This window comes from Meleagris gallopavo, chromosome 1 (assembly GCF_000146605.3).
Source record: "Meleagris gallopavo isolate NT-WF06-2002-E0010 breed Aviagen turkey brand Nicholas breeding stock chromosome 1, Turkey_5.1, whole genome shotgun sequence".
Taxonomy (NCBI): domain Eukaryota; kingdom Metazoa; phylum Chordata; class Aves; order Galliformes; family Phasianidae; genus Meleagris; species Meleagris gallopavo.
This window is the reverse complement of record NC_015011.2, coordinates 120,789,389-120,805,156: the sequence shown is the minus strand read 5'-3', so window position 1 is coordinate 120,805,156 and position 15,768 is coordinate 120,789,389. Positions and strand designations below refer to the sequence as shown.

At 42.6% G+C, this 15,768-nt stretch overlaps 1 protein-coding gene across 1 annotated transcript in view; it reads right to left on the bottom strand.

Moving 5' to 3' along the window:
* Positions 1–15,768, bottom strand: part of LOC104915579 (maestro heat-like repeat-containing protein family member 2B) — a 445,385-nt gene that overhangs the window by 157,589 nt on the left and 272,028 nt on the right. The gene's annotated exons all lie outside the window — the stretch shown is intronic.

The following is a 15,768-nucleotide window of genomic DNA, read 5'->3' as shown; positions in this document are numbered from 1 at the left end:
CCTCTCCTCTCCTCTCCTCTCCTCTCCTCTCCTCTCCTCTCCTCTCCTCTCCTCTCCTCTCCTCTCCTCTCCTCTCCTCTCCTCTCCTCTCCTCTCCTCTCCTCTCCTCTCTCTTTCAGAATCTCTTTTTGCTCTCTTAATAGCAATCTGCATTTTTTCTATGACTTTGATATATTTTTTTTTAATGTCACATCTACAACTCTGTATTTTACTTCTCAGTGCTTTCATCAAAACCTGCACAGAATGTTCTAGCAGCACATTTCCCTGTTAGCCTTTTTTTTTTTTTAGACATTTATAATCTCAAACAAAAATCACCTCTGTATTCACCATGGGCAAGAAATGATTTATGGGCAGATTCGTTTAACAGTGGCTTCTCACAGGCAAAGTTAAAATAGTTTGTATGTGAGGGGCTGAAGCCAAAGTTACCCTCTCCAATACTGTTGATCAGTGTTGAATCTTTGCTGGAGCTTTGATGCACAGCTGCCACCACAGCTGTTTCCAAAGATGCCGGTGACCTGGGGCCATGCTCTGCTACAGAGCATAGCTCTCTCCAAGCTCATATTTCCCTTCTGGTATGAAAGGATCCCAAAAGAATTCCCAGAGAAAAGCTGAGTGGCCACAATGATCTGCAATGTTTATCTGAGGGCCCCTGCCAGAGCCCTGCTGATGCATCAAGCACTAGGATATATTTAGTACCAGCCACCTCTGCAGAAGTGACTCCTATTTTGAATGGTGCAAAATATTTTCTTTGTACTTTTCTTTATCCTTTGGGGTCTACGCAATGAGAGGATCCATTTTTCTCCCTCAGGTGGCCAGTCCTGGCCCCTCTGCCATGAGTGAAGAGGCAGTGAGTTACCCAGCTAACTCTCTCAGCCCCTGTGTGAGGGGTTATGGGCTGCATTACTGTGGTCCTTTAGCTCTGTCATTTCGTACACTTCTTTTTTTGGCCCCATGTCTATCAAATGAAAGAAAACTCCTAAACAGACCTGGAAACTGATAATATAGCAACTGCTGCTTCCTCCTCCCCTGTGTGCTGTTGCTGCTTCAGTAATATTGAGTTCACAGAATGCCCCAGTGAGGATAAAGAGCAACACTGTGTGCCCTGAGTTCCACTCGTTTATGCTCTACTGACCACGGCTTTTCCTTCAATGTCACTGTCATGGGGACCAACATTATCATGAACCAACACCCAGCTCAAAAGGAGGAAATATTTCCATTGTTTTTGCCCTGATACTCCAGGCATCTTCTGCTACAGTGTAATCCGCTGGTCCCAGGCAGAGCCCCAGCAATTGTGGCATCGCCATCCCCTCCCCCACAGTATACACTCTCTGTGGGTGTCAGTAAATGTTTGTCATCATTTATCAGCAAATTCACTTTCTGCAGCTTTCCCAAGTGCTTGGCCTGGCTCATGTCTCTCACAGCATGTTCAGCTGTTCTGTGTGGGCTAGAATTTGGGGATCCTCAGTTCTTTCTGACTTATGTCCCTTTGCTTGCGGTGTTTTGGGCTCTTCAGCTGCAGGATGAACACACTCTTCATCCTGGGAGATTGCCTGGGGAGCCAGTAGGAACCTTTGCTCTCACTGCATGCTCAGGCAAACCAGAAATCTCCAGGAGGCTCCATGTTTTGGGACAGCTCCTGGTGTCTATCTGGTCTCCTGGGGGCTGTACAAGTCTCTCTAGTTCACCAGCTCAACTTTCCTGCTTTCAGCCATGCACCAAAGTTTCTCCAGCGTTTTTAGCAACAGCACCAGAAAGAGACTTACATAAGCAGAGCATCCAGACACAAGAGTAGTCATACTTGATAGGCCATTAAATGGTGATTTTTGTTTTGTTTTGGTTTGTTTGTTTGTTTTGTTTTTATGGGAAAGTGTATATATGTGCAGTTCATTAGAACTGATGGGGGAGGAAATTTACCTCAGAAGTCCCATAAAGAAACATAGCAGAGCTGTCTACCATGAACTTTAAGTATGATTATATTATTGAACCATCTTGTTCATGAATATTCAATCCATTTTTTTCCACGTAATTTATTTACAATTTAAATGTCTTCTTAATTACTCTCTAGGCGGTAAGCAAAAGACAATATAATTTACAGCATTTCTAGTAAGAAATCCTATGTTCATTTTTCTATGGAGTTTAACATACTGGCAAGGCAATTTTAAAGCATCTTGAATACAGACAGATCTTCTGTTTTGTTTTTCAAAGATGTCAGCACTAAAGTCTGAGATTGAGAATGCACCTTTCTTTTAGCAACAGTTCACACAGAAACACATGAAGTGTTGTCCCAGCTGAAAGGAAGGGTTCCTGCAAGGCTTTTGGAGAGACTACACAGCATAGGAACACACCAATTGGTAAATTCCTCTTTTCAGGTCATTGGGATTTTCATAAAGAAATGATACAATTTTGCTTCAAAGAGGAACTATCACAGTACACCAGAGATTAATTAAAATTAAACAGCAGATCATTTATTTAGAGGTTGTACCTCTCTGCTATTATTCAGCACAATGAAGTTCCATTTGAGTTAAATTACTTAACTACATTTCTCTGCAGTCCCAGATACCATGCAATCATGTAATGAAAGACAGATGCTACTACAAAGAGCTTATAGCTCAAATGAGGTATGCACAAAAATGAGAGATCTAACAGAGACACAGAGTTATCAGACCCATAGACCTTATTAATTTAATGTTTGATTTTAGAGCTATCCCAACCAAACTTTGACTGAAGAGCAACATTTGGGAGCACAAACACCAGAGGTCCCATGTAGATTTGATGAGAGAGAGAGGTTTCACAAAATCTCAGAATGGCCAGGGTTAGAAGGAACCTCAAGAATCATGAATCTCCAACCCCATTGCCACATGCAGGGCCACCAACCTCCACATTCAACACTAGACCAGGCTGCCCAGGGTCCCATCCAACCTGGCCTTGAACACCTCCAGGGACTGGGCATCCACAACCTCTCTGGGCAGCCTGTTCCAGCACCTTTCCACTCTCTCTGTAAAGAACTTCCCCTGACATCCAACCTAAATCTTCCCTCCCTCAAATTAAAACCATTTCCCCTTGTCCTGCCATTATCTACCCTTTCAAAGAGTTGATCCCCCTCCTGTTTGTAGGCTCCCTTTAGGTACTGAAAGGCTGCAATGAGGTCACCCCGCAGCCTTCTTTTCTCCAGGCTGAACAAGCCCAGCTCCCTCAGCCTGTCTTCATAGGGGAGGTGCTCCAGTCCCCTGATCAATCTTCGTGGCTCTCCTCTGGACCATCTCCAACAGCTCCCTGTCTTTCTTGTACTGGTGGCTCCAGGCCTGGACACAGTACTCCAGATGGAGCCTCACAAGAGCAGAGTAGAGGAGGACAATCACCTCCCTGTCTCTGCTGGTCACTCCTCCTCTGGGGGAGTTCAGCCACACTGGGTTGTGCCTTCTGTACTTTCCATGCAATGTCTGGATGAGGAGGAGCTTCAGTTGTGCACTTGGCAAAGCTTGGTGTCCCACTTTCCTTAAGGTCCTTCTCCCCAAGGTGATGGTGACTCTTCTTGGTGGCTTTGAGGGTGATGATTCAAGGACTCTGTCAGAGGAAGTCTGCATCCCACTCCACCAGGGCTGCCTGCTGTCTCCCAGAGCTGATCCTGTGCCAGCATCTGCCATCAGCCATGCATGAGTGCCATCAAAGATCCTGCTGGGCACTATCCCTCTGTGCACTCCAGAAGTATGACAACTTCCCAAGTTGTTCCAAGTTCCACATGTTCCAAGTGATGTGACTGTTTTTTCCAGTCAGCACTGAACTGCATGCTCTCAATGATAAATTTAGTTGATGTTCCATATCATTTTGTTTTGTTTTATTTTTGGTTGATGCTATGGAATGCTTTCTGAGTCATAAATTCGTTATTCAATAATCTTCTTCCGTCCCCCATGGAACATTTTTATCTAAATCTCCATTATTCTGCATTAAGTAACAAGAGAGTTGTGTACCTGTCATAAAGCCATTGCCAGCCTGCAAAGACGTGTCTTGAGTAACAGCCAGAGTTCTAATGTTTTGGGTGGCCTTTTTGATTAAACCAAGAAGTAATAGCTCGCAGATGAAAAGCACTCAACACTTTCTGTAAAGGAAGCAATATTCAGATACTTTGGTGAAAGATGTGTTATTCATCAAAATTATGGTTTTTAGGAAGACAGTAACTATACCTGGAATTTTATAGAACTGGTGATTCCTTCAGATAGAAAAAGCACATTATACTTTTATATGCTTTTCTAAACATTTGGAATAATTGTTAAAAATAAAGGGTTTAAAATCCTGAAAACAAGATTTAGCATTTCCTTTTAGATCAGTTAGAATATTTTATTTGTAGCAAGCAAATAAAAATTCTTTAGTAAAAAAAAGTTGAAAAATGTCTTTTAGGCAGAATGTGATTCAGCCATCAGATTGAAGAACATACACTTCTAGCCTTAGCTGAGGCATCAGTAATGAATCTAGCCTTAAGAAGCACCCCTGGACATCTTGGCTAAGTCCTGACATCATTCAAGCGCTGTTGGTATTGCAGTATGAGAAGACGCATCCAATACAGACCACGCTCTATCCGACAACGTAGAAATCCTTCACAGACATGCAGTAGTTGGTAAAACTGTACGAAGCTGCCACTTATTCCAGCCCAAGCCTCAGAAGAAGACTGAAGCACTTGTCTTTGGCAGTCATGAGCGCACTTGCCTTGCTGTTCTTTCTTCTTTCATGTGTTCTTCACTCCTTTCTAACAGGTGGGATATTACCGGTTTGATGTCTCACGGAGATCTCAGAGGAACTTGGTTGCAGCTGGAAATGGAACTGAACAGAAAAAAAACTTCAACAACAAAAACTGGACAAGGTGGGGGAAAGAATGAAAGCTGCTCCCCAGGCATGATAATTAATGCAATTGCCAATTATGGAGACTTGACACCTTTATTGCAGCAGCTGGTGCTGACTGCTGTAGGAGACTCTGAGATAGCTGACGTATTTCACCCTGACAATTTTCTCCAACCTATGGAGCTCAGAGTCTTGGCACAAAGACCTTCCACTTTGACCGCCAAGCTTTCCCACAGAGAACAAGATGTGCTGGCAACACTGATGACTCCCCAGTCACAAAAAGACAAGCCAAAGCTTGATGTTATCTGAATTTCACAAAATGTCTACTTTTCCCCTGCTTTAAGCAGACTGTAAAGAAAGGGAAAGACGTTGTTATTAGTTCTGAAATGAGTTCTTCAGACCAGAAGAGTAGGATGGATCCAGCTGGTGAAAGAAACATCACAGAAACAAAATCCACAGAGGATCCACAGGGAAAAGAACTCCCAGCTGATCTTGGTAGTATGTTGCAATCCAGACTTGATAAATATTGCACTGCTGTAAGGCACAGACAAGGTTCAAATCCTTCACTTTCTCTTACATACACATGGGTGTGAACCTAAATCTGCCACATCCTCAAGTGTTCTGTCTGAAACAAGTGCATGCATCTTTCCAGTTTCTCCTTCTGGAGTTGTTCTCTGCTGAGTAAACAAAACAAAACAAAACAAAACAAACAACAGCATTTCGAGAAAGAAGAAATGATGCTCCAACCTTAGAAGCTGAAATCTTACAGCAGTTGACCTGTTGTTATTTATACGGCTCTTGCTTGTGCATCAGGGAAAGGAAGTTTTAGTAGAGGCACGCTGTGTCTCTGGCAATCTAAACATGTGCTGTTGACAGTTTCAGGTGGGTATGTCCCAATCCCTCTTGTTTGACAAGGAACTTCTGGGCTTGGCAATTGCCCAAAATCTTGTCAGACTGGATGTAAGTTTCTGTGCTAGCATAACGGTATCTTCTGATGAAAGCATAATCAAATGGTGGGGGTGAGGATGAAAAGCTCCAGGTGTATTATGTGTGTATTTGATTATGTGAGAATTGTATGTGGTTGTTTTTATTAAAAATAAACACAAGAAAACAAACCAACCGACTAGACAAACAATGAAAATATCCAGATAAAACATGCTTAGCATATCCCATAAAGACTTAATTTCTAGGGATTTCAACTGGATTTTACTAATTAATTTAACTGGAAGCAGTACTGATTCACTAGTCCTTCATACTTATTCTGCCACTTGTACGTTGCATATTTCTTAAAATGAAAGCTACGTATTCCTACTGTTGAAAGAAAGGAATGGAAGACCTCATTTAGACTGGCCATTGCATTAAGAGTTCAAATAGCTTCAACTTTATGAACAAGTCAGTCACTCATTATAGTTCTGTTAGGATAGCTGCCTCTGCTCTTTGCTTTATTTGGAGGGACCAAGGTGAAATGTGATTTTGAAGTTTAGATTTCCAGGCTTCCACTCTTTTAAAAACATAAAACACATGAAAAAAAACAAGACTATCTCACAGATAGTCTTGAGACATACCACTAATCTCACAAGCCATGGTTTTCCAAAGTTTCCAAATACTGCATTAATGACCTGGAACTGCTGGGAGCAGTTTGGCAACCGGACTCTTCCTGGGGCAGTCGCACCTTCCCCTGTGAAAGGCTGATTCCTTGCTTGGGTTGGTTTTGGAGCACAGAGGGAACTGAGACTGGCCACCACACCATTTCTCATTTCTTTTTTCAGAGAATTTCCTACTTCTGAAATTGTTGAGCGATGAGAAGGCCTAGCTAAGGGCAAAGTTTAGAAGTATATACTATATCTATATATATAAAATGAGCTTTTCTGTAAAATTGTCTCAGTTTTAAGCAGTGGCATTTGCTCTTGCAGTAAGCTTGCCACAAGCAGTGTACAGGAACCTGAGATCTAGCATGTACAGGAATGATTGTAACCTGACGAACCTGACATAATAAACCACCACATTCTTGTGGTATTGCAAAATATGTAAATCATTTTTAGAACCTATTTTAATTATACTCTTTTTTTTCCTGGTGAAACATTGCTGAGTCATTATTCTTAATGTAAACTATGCAGTCGAAATATCTACATTTAAAATTCAACAGTTTCAACGTATTTCGGAGAACACTGGAGACAAGAATGAGGAGACATGAGAAATATTACCATCAGCACTCAACTGTTCTCACTCCTCCTTGCTTGTCAAGACACTGCTGATTGAAAAGCTGTTTTGCTTCCTGCCCTCAGAACCAGAGCTGAACAGCTTGGCAGCATGTTGGCAGGGGCTGGCAAAGAGCAGCCTGAGGAAGCACCTGGTACAGCCAAGGACATTAAGCATGCTCAAGATCCTCTTGGGGGTCTTGTTGAAGAGTTCCTGTGGCATTGGTGTTCCCTCCCCTCTGGTAGGATGCAGTAACAGCTCTGGCAAGCGTGGCCAGGTGCTGCAGCTCCCATGTAGCCTGCAGGAAAACATCAGCCATTCTGCACACTGTTTCACCTTGTCTTTGAAGAACAACTTAGAGATTTTTATTCCAATGGTTGCTTTCTCTTTGCTGAGAAAAATCAACATACTTTTCAGTTTTTTTAGCATTTTTTTCCTTCTTTTATCCATTCTTTTCTTTTTCTCCAATTGCTATTAATTATGATTTTATGTTTACCATATCTGAATGCATTTGGAATTGCGTTATGTGTTTTACAAATAGCTGCTTGACTGCTTGTAATGTATGGATTTTGTGGCTTCACTTTACTGTGGTGAAAACTAAAGGAAGGAAAAAAAAAAGAACCAAAGACTACACAGAAGGAGCTTTGGTGTCCAAATCATTCTTGCAAGTGGGCAGGAAGTCCCTCTCCGTGGTCATGCCACAGGCTGTTAAGCAGAGAGGTTACACAAGTCATTTAGAAATTAGAAAAGAGCATCATGTGTTTCCTGTGCATATCAGAAACTGGAGAGGTCCTTAGCGACCCCAAGCTCCTGCCCTGAACTGCAGCATGGGCACAGTGAACTGTAGCCTGTCCATGATGTTGCTCCTCGACACAAACGTACATCTGGGGCACCCGCTGGTTGTTCCTTCTGGAAAGGGCCTGATGTGCTGTGTCTGACCTTCAGAATTGCAGGTCTGCTTGTACAAAACCTTTAGACTTCTAAGACAAAATAAAAAGCAGTATTGTTATGATTTCTTTTTTCTTTTGGGGGTTTATCGTTTTTCAGCTTCAGTTTCAGTATCTGTCATGGTGGAAGCAAAGATATCTCTGCACTGTGTACAACTCATGAATCACTTGGGCTGCTTGGGAGGTACATGATGAATGGTCCGCAGTATATACAGGCAAGAGGAGACTAATAAGGCTGTGCATAGTTTATTGGCTGTTCATCTCACAAGTTCACTGCTTAGGAGTCAAAGGACCTGAGGTTTGGATGTAAAACTACTTTTTAAAAGCCATTGACATGAGGCCAAATTTTCAAGTGTTCTGCGCTTTAACAGAAAAAGAGTTTCAAATACTAAAAAAAAAAAAATCACTTTTTCATCAAAATGTGGTTTTTATTTTTTCCTTCAGAAAGAACTGTGGCTTCTCATAATTTCCTTATGTTTCTTAGAAATTCCTGAAGTCCAAATTATTCTGCAACAAAAAGCCTTAATTGCTGTTCAAGTAAAAAGTTCAATAGCAATAAATACGTGCCTTTGCTAAATCACACCTAACAAGTCTTTAAAAATGTTATATGCTCTTCAGATCTTTTTCCTTGCTTTTCTTACACTGACAAAGGTAGTTCTCACATCTTAAATAAGAAGAAAGGGGAAGAAGGGGAGAGGGGGAAAGAAAGGGAGAAAGAAAGAGAATAAGGGAGGAAGGAAGAAAAAGAAAGAAAGAAAGAAGGAAGGAAAGAAAGAAAGAGAGAGAGAGAAGAAGAAGAAGAAGAAGAAGAAGAAGAAGAAGAAAGAAGAAGAAGAAGAAAGAGAGAAAGAGAGAAAGAGAGAAAGAAAGAAAGAAAGAAAGAAAGAAAGAAAGAAAGAAAGAAAGAAAGAAAGAAAGAAAGGAAGGAAGGAAGGAAGGAAGGAAGAAAGAAAGAAACAAACAAAGAAACAAAGAAAGAAAGAGCCGTTCAGTATTTAAAGGGAAACAGTAATAAAGAAGGGAACAGACTCTTTTGCAGGGTCTGCTGTGATTGGACAAAGGAAAATGGTTTCCAATTAAAAGAGGGGAGATTTAGATTGGATATAAGGAAGAAGTTTTTTTGCAGTAAGGATGGTGAGGCACTGCAGACACTCAGTGTCAGGTTGGATGGGGCTCTGAGCACCCTGGTCCAGCTGTAGTTTACCCTGTTCATTGCAGGAGAGTTGGACTAAATGGCCTTTAAATGGTGTCCTGTAATTCAAAATTCTATGGTTTTAAGAATGAAAGAGAGAAAGAAAGAAAAAGAATAAAAGAAGGAAGGAAAGACAGAGGAAAGAAAGAAAAGAAAACAGCAAAACTGTAAATACCAAGTCATCCTCTCATGGCCACTTTTCTCTCAGATAACAGAGACTCATTTTTAAACCTCAGCAGGCAGGCAGACATGACCATCAGAATGCAATCAATGAAGAAAGGCTCCTCTGAAACAACCCATCATAGCAAGTGCTTCCTGAGCTCGGTGGGATTAGGGCACCTATGGTACAGACAATGGCTGGCAATGGAGAGAGAGAGGCAAGAGGTAGAGCTCATAACTCTCAGCTTTTCTTGGCGTGGGCTGAGTGGGAGGAAAGGTGGATTTTGTTTCTTTGGAATCCCATTGGATAACAGTGAGGAGAGGACTGGCAAATCATGAATGTGCATCCCGGGAAGCACATGTCCTGGCACACCTAAAGACATTTCCTGCTGCTCCCTAGAGCTGATTCCAACTTTCAAGGCGCAGGGTTGGTACCAGTTTGCTTAGCACCCCAGTGGAGATGAAAACAGACTGACCACTGGGAAGATAAGCAGGTAAACAATGGGCCATTTGCAGATGGAGGAGGCTTTCTTTCAAATGCACACTAAAGCGAACTGGAGCCTCTCTGATAAATTTTACTCCTCTGAGAGCTGTGCTGCATGGGGTTCATGACTGCATAATTTCTCTCGCTATTGCTCCGAAAGCAACTATAAATGTCAGGTTGCTGCAAGAAAACCCACAGAGGTTTCCTGTTTCTTATGGTTCAAGATAAAGGTTGCACACAGCATGGGCTCCGCTCTTTGTAGCAGTTGTTTTCTAAAAGAACTAGAGTGAAAGATCTACAATTAACTCAATTTCAACCAGCTTCTGAATCTTCAGAGTAATTAAAGGCATTTAGCATCAACAGCCGTGCCACCAGAAGCTGCAAAGCACACATCTCTCAGTGGATTCAGTGCAAAGCATGGTCTTACCTCTTGAGACAGGAAAAGCACAAGACATGGGTTTCTCTTAGTGGAGTTTCACCAACACCCACAGGCTGGTCTGCAGCCTCGGAGAAACAAAGAACTACCCTTCAGATCAGAGCAAAGCTGGTAGCTGGCTGCTGCAGCAGCAGCTGAGAACTCAGGGGAAAATACTGCTCATACTAGTAAACCTAGTTTCTTTTTAAAAGAGAATGGTATTTCAGTATGGTGATCTGATAGTGCATCTCCTGCACTATCCTCTTCTGATGGCTTCTCTCTATCTTGGTTCCCCCCGGAGGGAGAGAAGCACTGTGCAAGGCACTGCAGCATCTGCTCTGCTGCCTTGTGCGTGGTTGGATGTGAGCACCCCTGAGCACACCACCCAGTGCCAGTAGCAGAGAAGGAGCAGCTGTGGTGACGTAGGCTGGGGAGAGCTGGGCAGCTGCATGCACACTTGGGGGGGACCCTGCATGGGAAGTAATATTGCTGCAGAGCGTGCTGTGATCTGAATCGCAGGTTGCTGTGATGATGCAGCTATGTAAGCTCGTGACTTGAGCTGGAGTCAAGGATGTTACAACAGTGCGAACTGACTTGGAGATAAGAATCATCTTGATTTCCCTCGTAGCAGGTCCCACGGGGAATGCTGCTGATATGGCTTTGAGGCTTGAGCTTGGCAGGGCTTTAGGCAAGGCATAGAGAAATCCAAGTGACTTGTGCTGGCATGGACTGTTTCAGCATCTCCCTTCAGCTACAGAGCAAGCACCCTTGGTAAGAGGAAGGTGGGAACTGGCGCTGCTTACAGGAAGTGCTGTGCAGAGGAGTTGGAGACAACTGTCCCTCTGGGAGGCTGCTGCACCCCCAATGTCTTCCTAGGCAGAAAGAAACAAGCAAGGTGGAGATTGGTTCAGTCAAAACTTTTCTCTTCTGTTTTCCACCATGTGACAGAAAGGCTGTACTCTACCTCAACAAAAAAAAAAGAAAAAAAAAAGAAAAAATTCAGTATCCAGAAATAGATGTTTGAATAACCCCTATGCTGCTGGTGTAAGGGAAGTTAGAGTGAGCCCCTGCATCCCCATGTCCCTGTGTGAATTGTTACCTAGCTCAGCTCTTAGGGGAATCACACTCATCCAATTTTTGTAGCCCTGACACTGCAGCCCTGGAACTGAAGCCAGTATTACTCAAAGGGGTAGTGAATGCTCCCCCCTGCTTGAGTGGAAGGCAACCACATTCACTAAGATACCACTAAGATACCACTAGCTAGTGCTACGCAGTTGGACTAGGTGATCTTAGAAGTCTTTTCCATACTTAATTATCCTATGATATACAGCCAGTCTGCTGGTTATTTTAAACTCCAAGGCATGAACTCATCAAGTAAGATTTAGTGTTTGTGTTGGGCTTTCACCACTAAGCTTCATCTTGCAGCATCTTTAATGGAGTGTTGAAAGTGTGTATACACTTCACCACTCTTTCTTTTAAACCTGTAAAACAAAGTCCAGAAACGCTCACTCAGCTGCCCCTTAGAAGCTTTACAAATGCTTTATTTCGTGAAATTCTCACTGTTCCTTTTTGTCCAAAAGTATGCTAGTCCTGATCAGACTGAGCAACAGGATACCCCTTTCTTTAGCCCATTTTATAGTCAAAACTAAAGTGTTCTGCCTCTTTCCTCCCTTGAGAAAGCCAGGCTGAGCAGGTTTCCTCACAGAGTTCAATTGCTTCATTCATTTAAAGCACTTGCACAGCAGCTGCAGCTTCCTTTTGCAAGAACCTCATCTGCTTTCCCCACGTGCTGGGCTAATTTCTGCCTGCTTTTCCAAGACACTTCCCTTTCTGCTCACTCCAACACTTTTTGAGGAGGTTTCTTTATTTTTGATGATAATGTGGCCACCTCTGCCCCATGTACCTGTGTACAAGCAAGGTAAGTCCATTCATTAAAGATTGCCAGGGGACTATAATGGATGCTCACAATCTGACATACCTGTTAGCAAGGCTTTTCTGCATTTTGTATGCACTCTGATGCATCTGTGTCTGCCTTTCCCCATTTCCAGGTAGCACCAGAGCCTCAAGAGATCCCAATCTCGTCCACCAAAACCTTTAGTTATGAGAATAATAAGGAGAATATACGAGAACTGGGGTATGGCATCATTACACTCCAATCTGCAGGTACTGCTGCTTTGTGGAAGGCTGTTCTATCACCCAGTAAGACACAGGATACCAACATACAGATCATGGAATGGACCCATACCACATAGAGCTCCTGGACAAAATGACCATGGGGAGAAGGCGGCATGACTGAGGGCCCTTCACCTGGCCAATATCCTGCTCCGTGACCACTTTGGAGAACCCCTTGGCAGAGTGTGCAGCTGTCAGGTGGTCAGGCCTCAGAGAAATCTCAGCAGATCAAGCCAAGGTGAGCTAGATCTGAATTATTTATTTTTTTTAAAGAAACATTTCACCCAGGACGTAGTGGCTTAGATGGCTGATAAAAATGGCTTTGAAGTAAGTTTTGCTGTCAGGTCACATCTAATACAATAAGAGAGCACTGCTGTGGAAAGCAGCTGTCCCACTCCTCCCTTGTCCCACTGCCTCAAGCTCCTTCCAGCCTGTTCTCATGCCAGCACCAACTGCCATTGAGTGAGACCTTTCAGCTGGCACAGTTGGCAAACACCAACACTGCAAAACAGAGAAAGGAAATAAAAGAAGAATTTTTACTAGATCAGCCACTGCATCCTCTCATCTTCTAGCGAGACAATTACCAGGTCCAATTCAAGGCAAAAGAAAAAGCCAAGAAGCCACTGAAAAGAAGATCATTTGGAAGGAAATCTTATTAGACAATGTGTAATACAAAACCACAGCATCAGAGGCCAAGGTAAGGAAAGACAGCAGCTGAGGCTCAGGTACACCTTTCCTTCTGCCAACACTGTTATGGGAAAGTAGTCTTTGCCAACAGGGCAGACACATTTTAAAAAGCCAGGACTATTTGCTCAACAATCTCCCATCGTAACCTGCAGGCTCCAAGATTTCTATGTGAGTTCTTGCCAACAGGTCTGGGCTGGGGTCTCTTTCCCTGCAGTGCTGGACAGAGGTGTAGGAAGCATGGGTCTACGCAGATTAACCAGAGAAGGAAGAAAAGTATTGTGTATCTAACAAAAATCTGTGGCAAAATAATAAGATCCAATTGCTGGGGTGGCCTGTACTCTAGAATGTCCCTGCTAAACCCTGCCAAACACAGAGATTCTGAGGACAGCAAATGTACTCTGTCTGTGTACTCTATTTCTTGGCTACACCGCTCTGTTCTCTGTAGTCAAGTGTAAGTTTGCTGGTTGTATTTTTTCAAAATGCCACTTGAGTAATGAGGACATAGCTTGTACCACAGCAGAATTTCCTTTGCTAAGACTGGATTTTGCTCTGGTGCATACAAATGAGGTTTTTAACACTGAGACAAGCACTTTGTACTTGCATTCTTTACTTATATATCAAACTTAACTATGAGCCCTGAAACAAAGAGATTTCCCAAACACAAAGGGCAATCCAAAGTCACCATTCATTTCGGCATATTGTGGCTATAATGGTGCTTAATTTAAAGTCCAATAAAGTCAATGGAAAAAGCTTCCTCTGACATTGGTATCTTTCAATCATGCCCACAAAGCTCCCATTCGTGTGTGCAGAAGTTACTCAAGAATGGGGATGGCAGGACAGGGCACAAGAGGCTGTCAAACTACTCCTGTAAAAACTTGCCCAATGACTGCTGGCTTTGCTTCCAAACCAAGAGCCCACTGGGCTCTGAGGGTTTGTATATATCTGTGCTCATCTCCAGGATGGAGACCTGCCTTGATTTGGTTCAGCTTCTGCCTGTACACAATTCTCAGTGCATCTTTATGGCTAAAACAGAGTTTGGTTTCAAACAGCATTTTCTGTAAGGTAGGAAAATAGTCTTAGCACACCCGAACAGCAGGCAGCTCTCCTCCCCTGGTATATCCTCCCTTGACCTACACACTTACCTTCCTGTTTCTGCAACATGCAATTTCTTTGGGATGGGTCCACATCCAGTGGTAGGAAAGCAGAGGAGCAGACTCTCAAATGAGATGATATTGCTTAAGTTTGCTCTTAAATGCATGCAAGAACATGATAATGACTGGCATCATGTCTTAGACACATTCATTCACATTGCACTGACGTGTTCAAGCCTTACTCATACTCTCTGAATTCTGTATTCAAGTGATGCTTTTCCATCAGTACTATCAAACACTTCTGTTATTTTCCTCAGATAGCACCTCTTCATTTGTATAATTACTGAGAAGCTGGGTCCCAAGGGGGAAGAGGGAAAATTATAACCCAGGTAACTGTGCAGTGTGAGAGAAGCCCAGGCTACAAAGCTTCAGCCCAAAGACAGCAAGACATCAAGCCTCACAGCCTAGCAGTGACTGAGCTCACCCTTCCTTGTTTAAGAAAATGAAGTTAATACCTGACTCTTTTATTCTAACTGAAAATAATCTCTCAGTGTAACTGTGATGCAGTTTGGGAAGGAACTCCCCATATTTGGCATCAAGCACACTTCATTCCAGAAACTTTAATCACAGTGACTAACTACTGACATACTTCTGATCTGGACATGAACTCTCTTTTTTTCATGAAAGGAAATAGCTTCACTGCTGATTCCCATATTGGAGAAGAGAATAGGAGAGCTAGTGGGGAATTCCAGCTTCATGCCTGATTCATTCCCTCGCCTAACTCCTCAGTTTCCTAAACAAACATTACCCATTTGAGATGAGCAAAGTAAGGCTTTGCTTTATAGAAATGGCAATAATTGCACAAAAAATAAGCTTCAGCTATAAAAACAAGCAATGTAACAGGCAAGTAACTGCCTGCATTACTTTGTTAAAAAGAATTACAGAAAAGTCATAAAACCACTGCCTTGGCTCCGTTGTCACTGCTCCTCTTTATCAGCACTACTGAGACAATGTCCTACAAGCTGTCTGTATTAATTTACTTAGACAGATATATCTGTGTTTTAATTGCAATTGCTCTGAAGAAAGGATGAAGCCATAAGGAAGGAAGGAAGGAAGGAAGGAAGGAAGGAAGGAAGGAAGGAAGAAAAAGAAAAAAGGAAGAAAAAGAAAGAAAGAAATTTGTTTCCCTTATCTTGGAAGTAAACAAAGACAGAAGTAAATCCTTTCTTGTTCATTTTCTTCTTTCTAGATACAGAACTTCAAGGAATTGCCCACTTGGCAGAGATAAGGCTATCCTTAAAAGCAAGTGAAAGCCTGCAGCAACAGCCTGCAAGTTGGTTAGTCAGGTTGCTACTAAGTTTGGAGAATGGATTAACTCTGATGCCAAATATGGGCAGATTTTTTTCCCAGTCTGATTCTTCTGGCTGGAGGCACTGAATTACCTTGCTGTTTCAAGGCAATCTTGAAATTGATAATGTGCCCTGATTGCAGTCACAGGAGCAAGTAAAAATGTCTTGTGTGCAGTGTGTTGGTGAAGATTACTGAGCTTGAGGGTTTGTTATTGAACTCTTCTGGGCAGCCCTCATTTT